Raw genomic sequence first — 10,917 nt, 5'->3', positions numbered from 1 at the left:
CATAATGGTCAACCCTTGGTTTTGTCCGGTCAGAATTCTCTCGTCCCCTCTGCCAAAGCTTTCAAAGCTTTATATCCATCCTCGCTTGCTCCAAGGAAAAGAACCGGCCGAGGGGCGGCGGCAGGGAAAAACCCTTCGAAGGAATCAGAGGCTGTCGAGCAGCTTGCCTTCAGGGAGAAAAAACCCCGCGACCAGCCACCGTTGTTTAGAAGAGCTGGCCTTCCAATACCCATAGCTCCTTGGTTCCGAAAGAGACTATGAGGTCCGAGTGGACGTGATTGTCAGGACCGGCTTTGCAGAAGATGGTGAACTCTCGTAAGGTCATTTTCTGGGCTGTTAGTGCCACGATGGGCGCTCGCAGCGGAAAGCACGGTCGAGTAGCCTGCAAATCCTCGCCCCACGACCAAAATGTGACCCCACTATCGAGCTGCTAACAGCTTGAAAAAGTGAAGAATTTTTACAGGGGAGAGTTGGTAGATCATGCTGTGACAGCTTGCCCGCGGCTGTAGGGTAGCCATTCACGAACCCCATGGCTGGCTGACAATTACTGGAACGGTGCCTGCAAGTTGCATTTATCTAAAGTGGGAGAATAAAACCGACCAGTTCCATGTACAGTACGTACGTGACGCACGACACAGAGAAAGGCTGACGCACTATTTGTAATATACGGCGAGGTATGCTTGCCGTTTAAAATATGTTTTCCAACGACGGTGCGGCAGGGGATTGCTTATCGGACGGGACACACATCCGTGTAGCTATTGCTGAACCCGCTAACCCGCTAGAGCTTTCTGTGCGGCCGGCGTTGTTTAATCGCTGCCACTAAATGAGACACGTTCCCTTCAACCCGAACGACTCTGGCTACCCATTCAATGTGTGGTACGGTGAAGCGGCGGAGGCATCAACGCCGTAAGACTTTCCAGTGCAAGCCTAACCAGGTACGGATCGCAATGTATCGCAAAGCAATGGAAGTGAGGCAGCTCCATTATGCCAATGATGACATTGAGTTACGAATTACACACGAGCTGAACGTCGCCTTGGACATATATCTACCTGTACGCACGCTTCTTTTGCAGTGTTGGGCCCGCTTCTTCTTCGTTTCCTACAACTAATTCACACACACAATATATATATGTATTAATAATAATATATTTTTGACTTGCCACTGTGCAACTACTCTAGCAATGCGGAATCGCACAAGCTCCTGCGGCTTATCCAAACTAACTGGAAAGGAATGGACACGCAGAAAGTGCCCATATCTGGCCGCGCTTCACATATCCTTAACTTCCGTGTCACGCTTATATCTCTGCAGGTTCTCACGGTATACAAGGCTGTCCCATCTAATACAACAAAGATGGAGCATGTTGTTGTTTGGTTCGTCAGTTTGCTGCTACTGTATCGCTCCAGTTCCATTCTAATATGGCTTTTATTTTGCAAAGTTTTTCAGCCATGACCTGGATCGGGATTCTGACAATTAGGAAGACTAATATCTCGCTTGGCTATGCTGTACGCTAATGTGCCCACTCTTTGACCACCATAGATTTGCATTAAAGAATTTTGTCACTTAGGCGTGTCTTTGTACTGTCATAGGCCTAGACCTGTGTTGGGCCTATTGATATGATGTTAGCTCGGAGGCTGGGTGTGTGCCCAGGGCAGTCCTCTTACTGTGCGGTGAGGATCATGCTCAAATTGACACAAAAATGACATCCAAGATAGTGCTATTCTCCTCTCATGTCTGCGTCGCCTGATCCGTTGTCGTTCGTGACAATGGTAGTGAAGCACTTGAGTTGAGGATGAGCAAGAAGAGGTGCGAATATGAACCTCTCGCACCTCATGGTGTTGAAGGTGCAGTTGTTGCAGATTGCGGAAGGCTTTCGGTCGACGAATTCTGAGAAGCACCTCCACTGGAAGATTTTCGGTATCCCGTTTCCAGAGAAAGGTCCGTCAGTGAAGGCAGCGAAATAACGGTATCATTAGCAGGCCAAGCTGTGAGAAAGGCGCCGCTCTGCGCAGCCTTGGCTGCGTCAAGAGAAGTGTATGCGCTGGGCGTGGTTGTAGGAGATATTTTGGCTAGAAGTGCGTTTCAATGACCGTGTATTGTGTGTATGGTGTGTATGGTGTGCAAGGTTGTAGAGTGCCAGCCAAGTTGTGAAAACGTGTACCCAACATGCCGTCTTTGATTTGACAGCCCAGAGGGATTGGTTTTGGAAAGATTCGAGGGTGCAATGGTTGCACCCTCGTGGCTCGTTGCTTGACACCGGATATCCATCCACCTCGATCCACATCAACCACTTACTCTGAGTAATGCGTGTACGGCCCGTGGTTGGTGCAGGAGCTTTTCCCACCGGCCTTGTAGCCGCTGTCATTCTCACGTGGGGCTGGTCCGGGTGGCGTTTGAATCCATGCAACACGCTCTCTTATGCCGAGTACCCTATGGATGGCGCCAATCCAGGCCCCCAAGCCAACGCCTTCAAGGACTATTGCGCCTCCCTTGCTAACCTGAACTCAAGCGGCTGGGCCTATTACATAGAGATCTAGCGTATGCAACGATCTCTCAGCCAGGCAATACCTTATGGGGGTCGTAGAGCTGTGGCTTCTCAACTTCCGTTGTGTCCTTCATGTCGCCCAACTTGGATGCGCTGCAGCCTCACTATGGGAAGGTCGGCTAATTCTACGCTTGAACAACTTTCTACGCGCGCCGAGCATACAAGAGAGCAAGAGTTCGTCAAAACAAATGACATTACCACACATACAGGAAATGCTATTGCGGTACTTCCGTTATGTGAGAGCTCTTATACTCTTGATGCAATGTGTTGAGAATTATCCCGAGGCCCTCGTGGCGCGGCTCACCGAAGTTGGTCACATTATTTGACACGCACGCTATTGAAGCATAAACTGCGTCGGGATGACCGAAACGTGTTGCAATGGCTTGCTCTGTCGTCCTGGCAAATCTTCTTAACATGGGTGTACACGGCCTCGCGTTGCTATGTGATGTGAAGATGATTGCTCCCTCGGCACGTTTGGCATGGTAGGACAATCCGGGCACAATGGCCCGAGCTCGTAAGTAAAAATTAACAATGAATGAATGAATGAATGAATATTTATTACGTAATAAATATTATTAATAGGTCAGTATGAATGTGAATATCACTTATTGGAGTTTCGTCAACTTCATTTAAGACGCTGGGTCCTCGTGCGCTGTTCACAATGACACCGATTGGTGTTGAGCCGCGCACTAGCTGGTTGACGGTGATTGCAACTTGCGTGGGGGTAAGCCAAATTGCGATGTAGGGACGGTTGGGTGAGTGTATAGAGAATTGTCTTCTTGCGGGACAGTTACACACCCTTTGTTCCGAGGGAGTCCCCGGGACCACCTTCAGTGCGGTCATTACCATTTAGGGTTGTGTGTTTGGATACTAAACTTTGTCTTTCGATCCTCTCACCCCTGCAAAAGATCATTTTCCTCAATACGGGTTATTATTGGGCAGAGGACGATCAAGACCGAAGGCGCCCCACCCCGGCGACTCCAGGGCTGTCACAACGATCTGGAATTGCAAGTAGTGTGAGCGCGTTGAAAGACGATGCGTACGAGAAGACGGCTTCTAGACGCCAGCAACAAGCTGGTTTTTGGTATGAAGTATTTATTAGTTATCTATTTACTAACTAGCTTTCTTTCTTTTTTATTTTTTTTCGGTTTGCAACCACGGCTCTGTCTTTCAACTTGTCATTACTCCTCGACCCAGTCGTGATTGGTTCGGGGTCTACCTCACAGCTCGAGGTGACTGGCGCTAAGCCCTGAGCTGCAACAAAACCGGGCACCTGTCGTTCTCGGGGATCGTTTACATCCGGGCTCTTCCCGCCACCCTCTGCCCCGCAGTCTTTACCTGCAATCGTCTAGCTCCAGGGACGACAGCCCAGCCTCAACGCCTGGCAGGCAGAATCGCTGAACAAATGTGCCAGCACGTTCCGCCTGCCTTGGGCCACACTTTTCCTTTCTCTACAGAGCTACTGGAAACCGTTTCCTGCAGTCCACTTGTCCCGTAATTCTACACTCGCTGCTCGGTTATGAACTGCCTCTTTAGTGACTCATCCATCGCTAGTTACTAGGTTACGTGGCTGCATGGCTTGTGGGCAGCCCACGACACACAACGCAGGCTCGCAGCTTCCATGTTTTTCTTGATGAGAGATTGACACAGAGTGTGACAGGAAAAAAAAGAAAGGGCTGCGCATGTTCTTGGATACGATTTATGTCGCAACGAGGTACTTACTTTCTGTACTTTATTGTTTATTGTTATGATTCACGTTACAATGGCTCCAATCACTACGTGGGCCAAAGCTGGGTAACCCACTTCACCTTTTGAGCATAGAGTGGTCACAAAAAGAACGCGCTATTATACCACCTTATATTCCGTTGACAAGTGATGTGACAACCCTTTGTGATACAACTGTATCATAGCGTTAGAACACATTACTGGATTCTCCGTTCAAACGCCATGGAACACAGGCTCCACTCTCGCGAAACGTCCTTGTCACAGCTCATGTGGACGACTTGGACGTTGCGTGGAAGCGGCGAATGATTTGGTCAGGCCTGACGAAAGGGGCGCGTGCCTAGCTTGACCGCACTGCTGTGTGATGCACAGGGTAGTCTGCCAAGATCGGGAGATCCGAATGGTACCAGAAGACGACAACGGTAAGTACGCGCCAGGTTGACTAGGACACAAAATCATCTGAAAGCGAGATGTCCTTTCCTGAGAATATTCCCTGTGATAAGAGATTGTAAGTAATCCACCGTCAAATCTCTGTACTTCGGGCGATGGGACCCGCCCATTCACCTTCGTGGCGTAAATTCCTTGGTGGCTTTTCTGCAGATTCAGGCGGAGGGGATCGGACAAGGATCGAGATCGGCACGGGCATGGTCGCGGCTCTTATGTTTCCTTCAACAAATGGAAGCAGGGACAAATCCCCTTTGTACATGCCTCGAAATACCGCTGTTGGCGAGGCTCCCGTCTGGGCCATGCGAAGCTGGCTTGTCACTGCGGGCTCTAGACGTCACCTCCATCCGAGAATAGGGAAGTACGCGAATTTTTCTATGTGGCAGGAGCTGGACAAAGGTGGATTTGTATGTGCAGCTTGTGTGCAGCTTGTGTGCAGCTTGGGGGTGTAGGCTTGGGCTTGGTGGTGCGCGTCGATTCGTTCTCGTGCATGGAAGGATGGGTGAAAAGAAAAGGGCACCCCAACAAGCCACATGAAATGTCGATGACTCTTAGCTGCGTAGAACTGCCAATCGGCTTGTCTCTGGAACAATCGGGCGGGGATCCCTTGGGTTGTTCTACACCAAATGGACTGACTGAATGGTGATCTAGAGTCTGCCGAATTTCTGTTTGCCCCCAGCCCCCCAAGATGACGGCGCTTTTAACACGCCGCATGGCGCATCGACGGGCCACAATTGAGCGTTCACACTAGCCAGGCTTGGAGACGGTGGAAGCACAATCACAAGTAAATTGTGGGCTGATGGGCGTTTGGTAGCATCCAGGTTGATCACTTGTCCCAAGTATAACACGGTGCGCTGGGCGCTGAGCGTTGAAGGAATCCTTGACGTGCAGCTAGGTTCGTTGAGCCCCGGCGTGGTGATAAATGCAGAAGCAAACCATGCAGGATAGATAGACTGCATCACTACATCACCCCAGGTGACACTAGACAACGCTAAACCATGAACGATCTGGTAAATATGTCGTGTCTGGCTCGCTTGCATTGTTGGAGCAGGGTCAGTCGAAACGAGATAGTAATATGGGCCAACACAAAGATTTAGCGTCCAGCCTTGCTGATTACGGAAGTTACAAGCCGAATTGTTGAGGCGCATCGTGAAGCCACTGGAGTTATAGTAAGTAACCTTGTTTCGCAACGGGCCGCACCACCCGTCCTACCCTCTTTGCCCGCTCTACCCGAGTATACACGACCGAGCGCAGTCCGTGTATGGGAAACAATGACAGCGTTAGGAAGAAAACTCCACGCTGAAGTGTGACCAAATTACTTGACGGTGCCATCGCCTCCACGGGGTCTCAGGCGACAACGGACATATCGGGAGACATTCAGACATGTGGCTTTGAGTGAAGGTGCTGCTTCTGCCTACAACAATACCGTAACCGAGGGACCTCCCTTTTGATTGTGGCCGACCTCACCACACAGTTGAGCTGGGCAATTGGCTTCCGCGCCGCACATCGGTATTCAAGCGCACAACGTCAACAGCCACAGCCGACACGCCAGAGATGCAACGATGTAGCTTGTGCTCGATGCAGCACGGTTACGGCTATGACCACATCTTGGCAGAACCATTATCTCAGCCGTTGGCGGCTGGACGCGCGAGGGGGAGAAACTCGTAACACATCGTTGCCGTCGCATCTCAGATGTCAACTGGTCTTGATAGATTGTCAAACCGGCAGGTGTTCGAGAAGTTTCCTCCCCCTCTCCCCCTTTTCATTTTTATTTTATTTTATTTTATTTTTTGGTCGTGTTGGTGCGCTTTTATGTTTGGTCTGGCTTCTTGTAGCATTTACTATCCAGACGCCTTTTCCGTTGCCTGCAATAAGACCCGTGAGGGAGTCATTCCTCAGCTGAGCCACGTTGTGACGTGATTTTTTGGATTCAGCTCCAATGGAAAGGGCAAAAACGGGGACAACAGACCGGCCATGACGAGCACAGATAAGAAGAGGAGTTACATCTCATCTACGGTATTTGAACCTGGACCAAAGTTGCAATCTCGACAAGTTAGCCTCTTAGATGAACAGCTGTGACAGACAGCTGCAAGGTCTGGAATGGTAGAGCAGGTAGACGGCAAGTTCTTTGCTGGTTTTAGGTCTTGACTGACGAAAAAACTATTACCATTCCACCTTTTCGGCCACCGCCCGGATGCCACTGTTTGACGTGTTCAGGGTTCTTTGGCAAGGGGGGTCACTTGAAGGCACCTTGACGTAGAACAGGGAAATCACCGAATCCACCCCGAGATGTCCGGTCCGATTCCTGCCGCATGTCCCCGAGTAGCGGGCTAACAGCGGTGCTGGCTTCGCATCTGAAATGAAATGCGTACCAGCAAAGGAGGCTTTTCTAGAGACACACAATAAGATGGTTATTAATACTGTACCGGGTGATCCTTTGGGTTCTATTTTGGGTTTCATCGGCTCCATCCTTCGTCTTGTCACCACTTGGCACAGATGTAAGTGGTTGAAGCATGGAGCGCCTCCGTAGCCGCAAAAGGCTAGAACAAACTTCGCGGGGATAAGTCTCATCCTGGGGTCAGGGCTGTGTGAGCTAGAGGTGGCTGCTGAGTATGTATGAGTGTGCAACAGGCAGGCTTTGATGATTCATCAAAACAGAGCTACTAATTGGAGTGTGCGGATTTGCGCATTGCGTCGGAGCTAGTATCCCCCTTCCCCCTGTTTTTTTCGCAACTTTGTTCGAAAATGAGGACCAAAAGAGTCGCTATTTGGTGGACGTTTCGTCCAGAACCTTCGTCATGTTGAATGTTGACCGTACCAACTGTTTACTAGGACAAAATTGGAAAGTACAACCAATTAAACAGCTCCGTTGCCTGCCGCTCAGTTGCTAAAATTGCAAGCCCGTAACTGCAGGCCCGGAAGACGACAGACACTTGGAAGAGTTCGCAGACGGTTCCGAGTTTGTCGAATCAAGCCGAGTCATGGTTTGAAAGCGTCCCAGCCGAGGTTTGGCGAGTGGTTTGACGAGAACCAGCGAACCGCTGCTCTCAAAAAAGCCTGGCCGACCCAGCTTCCACGAACTATTTTACCAGTCTCACACGGCACTTTCAGAATATCACAGCTACCTACCCTGCGTTCCTTCTCTGCCGGAATCACAATCAATGCCTGCCAGATCGAAGCCTGGTGACGCTCAGGATCAAGGGGCGCGAGACCCACCTGAGCTGAAATGTGGCAGTCTGTGTTGGGGTCCAGATGATGATCGTGAGATTGACGTGCTCCGTTCGGCCGAGCCGAACGGAATCTTGCTGGTGTTGTTACTTGCAACTTGTGGGACAGAAACCCCCCATCCGGGGTGGACCTGAACATGGAGCGCAAGGCGGGCACAGTGTTCAAGTTGCTGCGCAATTTAGTGGCTGTGTTAGGAAAGCCGCATTCAATGGACAGGGGTTTTAGAGACGATATTTGGCACCATGCTTTTGCGGCTCTGAGGTTGCACAGAAGGCGGACAACCTTGGAAACGTAACCGGGCCAATTGCTGCAGATGGGTCTTGGCCTGGCAGAAGGATGGAACAAAGAACTATCCCTGACGGACAGGCACAAATGACGGACCTGTCATGTTAAGGCCACCAGCGAAAAGTTTTCACCTTGTTGATATAGGACGTGATGACCTCCAAACGGCATGGGTTGAACCCCGGCTGCAGGACTAGACGTCGATTGTCCATCCTGGAACCTGGACAGTGGATTCTGGCGGAGCTCGGAGGGTGGGGGGATCCTTTGCTTGTTGCTTCAGGCACTGTCCAGCACCCCCTGGATTACATCTGTCCAACTATCCTGCTGGCAGTCAGGGTTGTGGCAGGACGATCCTTGCACGTTTCGTTCATCCGTCAGTCAAGCCTTGTGGCAAGGTGATCCCTGCCAGTTTGCTTCACCCATGTCCCAATCAAGCAACCAAGTCGTTCTATGAATGGTCCGTTAAAGCAAATCTAGCCCAAGACCAACCCAATAGGCTTCCTTTTCTCCTGACAGGCAGTCTTTAACACCAAATGCTCTGATATTATATTAATAATACTTGACTAGCTTGGCAGTTTTTATTTTATTTTATTTTATTTTTTAAGTTGAACGTAAAAGCCCTGTCCAAGTAAGAAGCGAGGTAGCTACCTAGCATAAATCCCAAGGTCAAGGTTGATTTCCAAAAGTGGTGGACGAAGACCGAGGAATTCCTCCATGGCAAGTCACAGCAAGTGACCGAACTGCTCAAGTCACTAGAGCCCAACCCACCATCCGTAGGCATTACCCCTTTTTAAGCTGTCAAGGTCCCAACCGTTGCCGGTGTTATTGTCTTTCCGTCAATTGAATGATGGGAGCCAACTCGGTGGCATACGGACTGGTGGCTGTCTGATACCGGGTAGATTGCCTTTACTGCCGTCGACAGCGGCTCGCATAAAAGTGGCCGTCATCGTATTGGCAACCTGACAAAGTGTGGTTACGCCGCGGGTGTCGCGACTGCAGCCTAGTCCTTAACCAGGATCTGGAACGCCAACGCGAGGCACGCGTGAAGTGCCTGCCAAGACGACACGGACCCACGAGTGTAGCCAGACGATCGAATTTTCTGCATCCTTTTCCGAACCCTCGCCTACGCCCCCCCTGCCCTGAATTACAGTGGACGCAAAATGGAGTAAAGCACGGTCGCATGCTCTACGGTGGAAGAAGCCAGCACTAGGTAGTGGAGATGTCCTGTGCGGTTCCCTGGAAAAGATCAGGCCAGGCAACATCAGGGCTGTCCCTGCCAAAGCACGGACAATCACCTTCATGACCAGGCCGGCTCCATAACGTCTCATACCGGGTTCTCCTAAACAGGGGCAGCTTTACTTGTGTTCGACGACGCTGCCGACGAGGCAAGTCGGCTACTATCACTCGTTATTTCCTCTCTTCATCTGCAGCAAGCAAATCTAATAAATTGATGGTTGGTAGGCCGTATTAGGTAGGTTTTTGGCACGTTTCTACTTACCACCTGTTCTCTGATCAGATCCAGTCACTGCCGTTTCCGTACTGTGTCCTCCAGGCTCCAGGCTACGGCTCCGCAATCTAGCTTGCCAAACCGACATCCGAGACTAATTCCGAGTCGCCCGACTTGGTCAGTCATGGCTGCCTAGTTCCAGGTGAATCGCAATCTGGCACCGAATGGTCCAGATTGAGCCCCGCGGGGCGAGCCAACAATGCAGTCATCTCCCGGAACCTTGCGGAATGGCTACCCTCTTTGATGCTCCACGCGCCCCCAGTCCACGTTGTGGTGGGAGAGACCCTTCAAAGGCCTGTCAGACGTCCTTGTTCAGCGTCGGCTGTCACGGCGGCGGGCCCCGGCAAGGCAGCATTTTGCATGCACGGCGCACGGCAATGCAAAGCCTGAGCCAGCAGCCGAGCTAGCCGCGCTTACGAATAGCAATTCATGCATCAAAAGAAAATCTTCAATACATGCAGCAAACAGGAAAGCGAGGCGATACCGTATCGCTACGGCTGCCTGTCAGGAAGTTCTTGCTTGCCACTCTTTGCACAGCCTCTTCTTTTTTCGCCTTTTAACAGGGCTAGCATTAGCATTAGCGCCTTACGCCTCCTGCGTCTGTGCAAGCCAGGAAACATGGTGTGCATCGTAAGCCATCTCTGCCGGGTGTGAGCTCGGAGCTGTGACGCCACTCGACGAGGCGCACTTCGCCCCTGGACACGATTGTACGGCTAGCAAAATTGACGAATGGGCAACTAGACTAGGGACGTTCTGCGGAGGCTTTCTTGTGCCTCGCGTGTGTAAGAAGAGACTGAGCCATCATCTCAACGGCTCGACGGCCAGTGCGTAAGTATGACCAGCGTGCTGCAGGGGGCGCTGGCAACAAGTTCATAGTACCAAGCTGACGAACCCAAAACTGACTGTGTCGTCGAGTGATGTAAACCGTTACACTATGCCGGATTCGATCCAAATGATTATCGCAGCTGGCGGATCGGGGTCATTAGGTCATCCTTGTTCCAACATCTCTCTGTCGACATGCCTTGTCTTGTCTACCAGCTGTTAGATGGACTTTGTGCTTTGGAATGTCGACGTCTATCTGTACGAAACACACTTCCGGCGAGCTAGTAACTCGAAGACGAAGAAGCATGGGCGGGCACGCGGCCAGCGCAACTCCGACGTTTGCTCCGGAGTGATGTACCGCCGCCTTCC

This window comes from Metarhizium robertsii (assembly GCF_000187425.2).
Source record: "Metarhizium robertsii ARSEF 23 chromosome Unknown MAA_Scf_3, whole genome shotgun sequence".
Classification (NCBI taxonomy): Eukaryota; Fungi; Ascomycota; class Sordariomycetes; order Hypocreales; family Clavicipitaceae; genus Metarhizium; species Metarhizium robertsii.
This window is presented reverse-complemented; position numbering follows the sequence as displayed.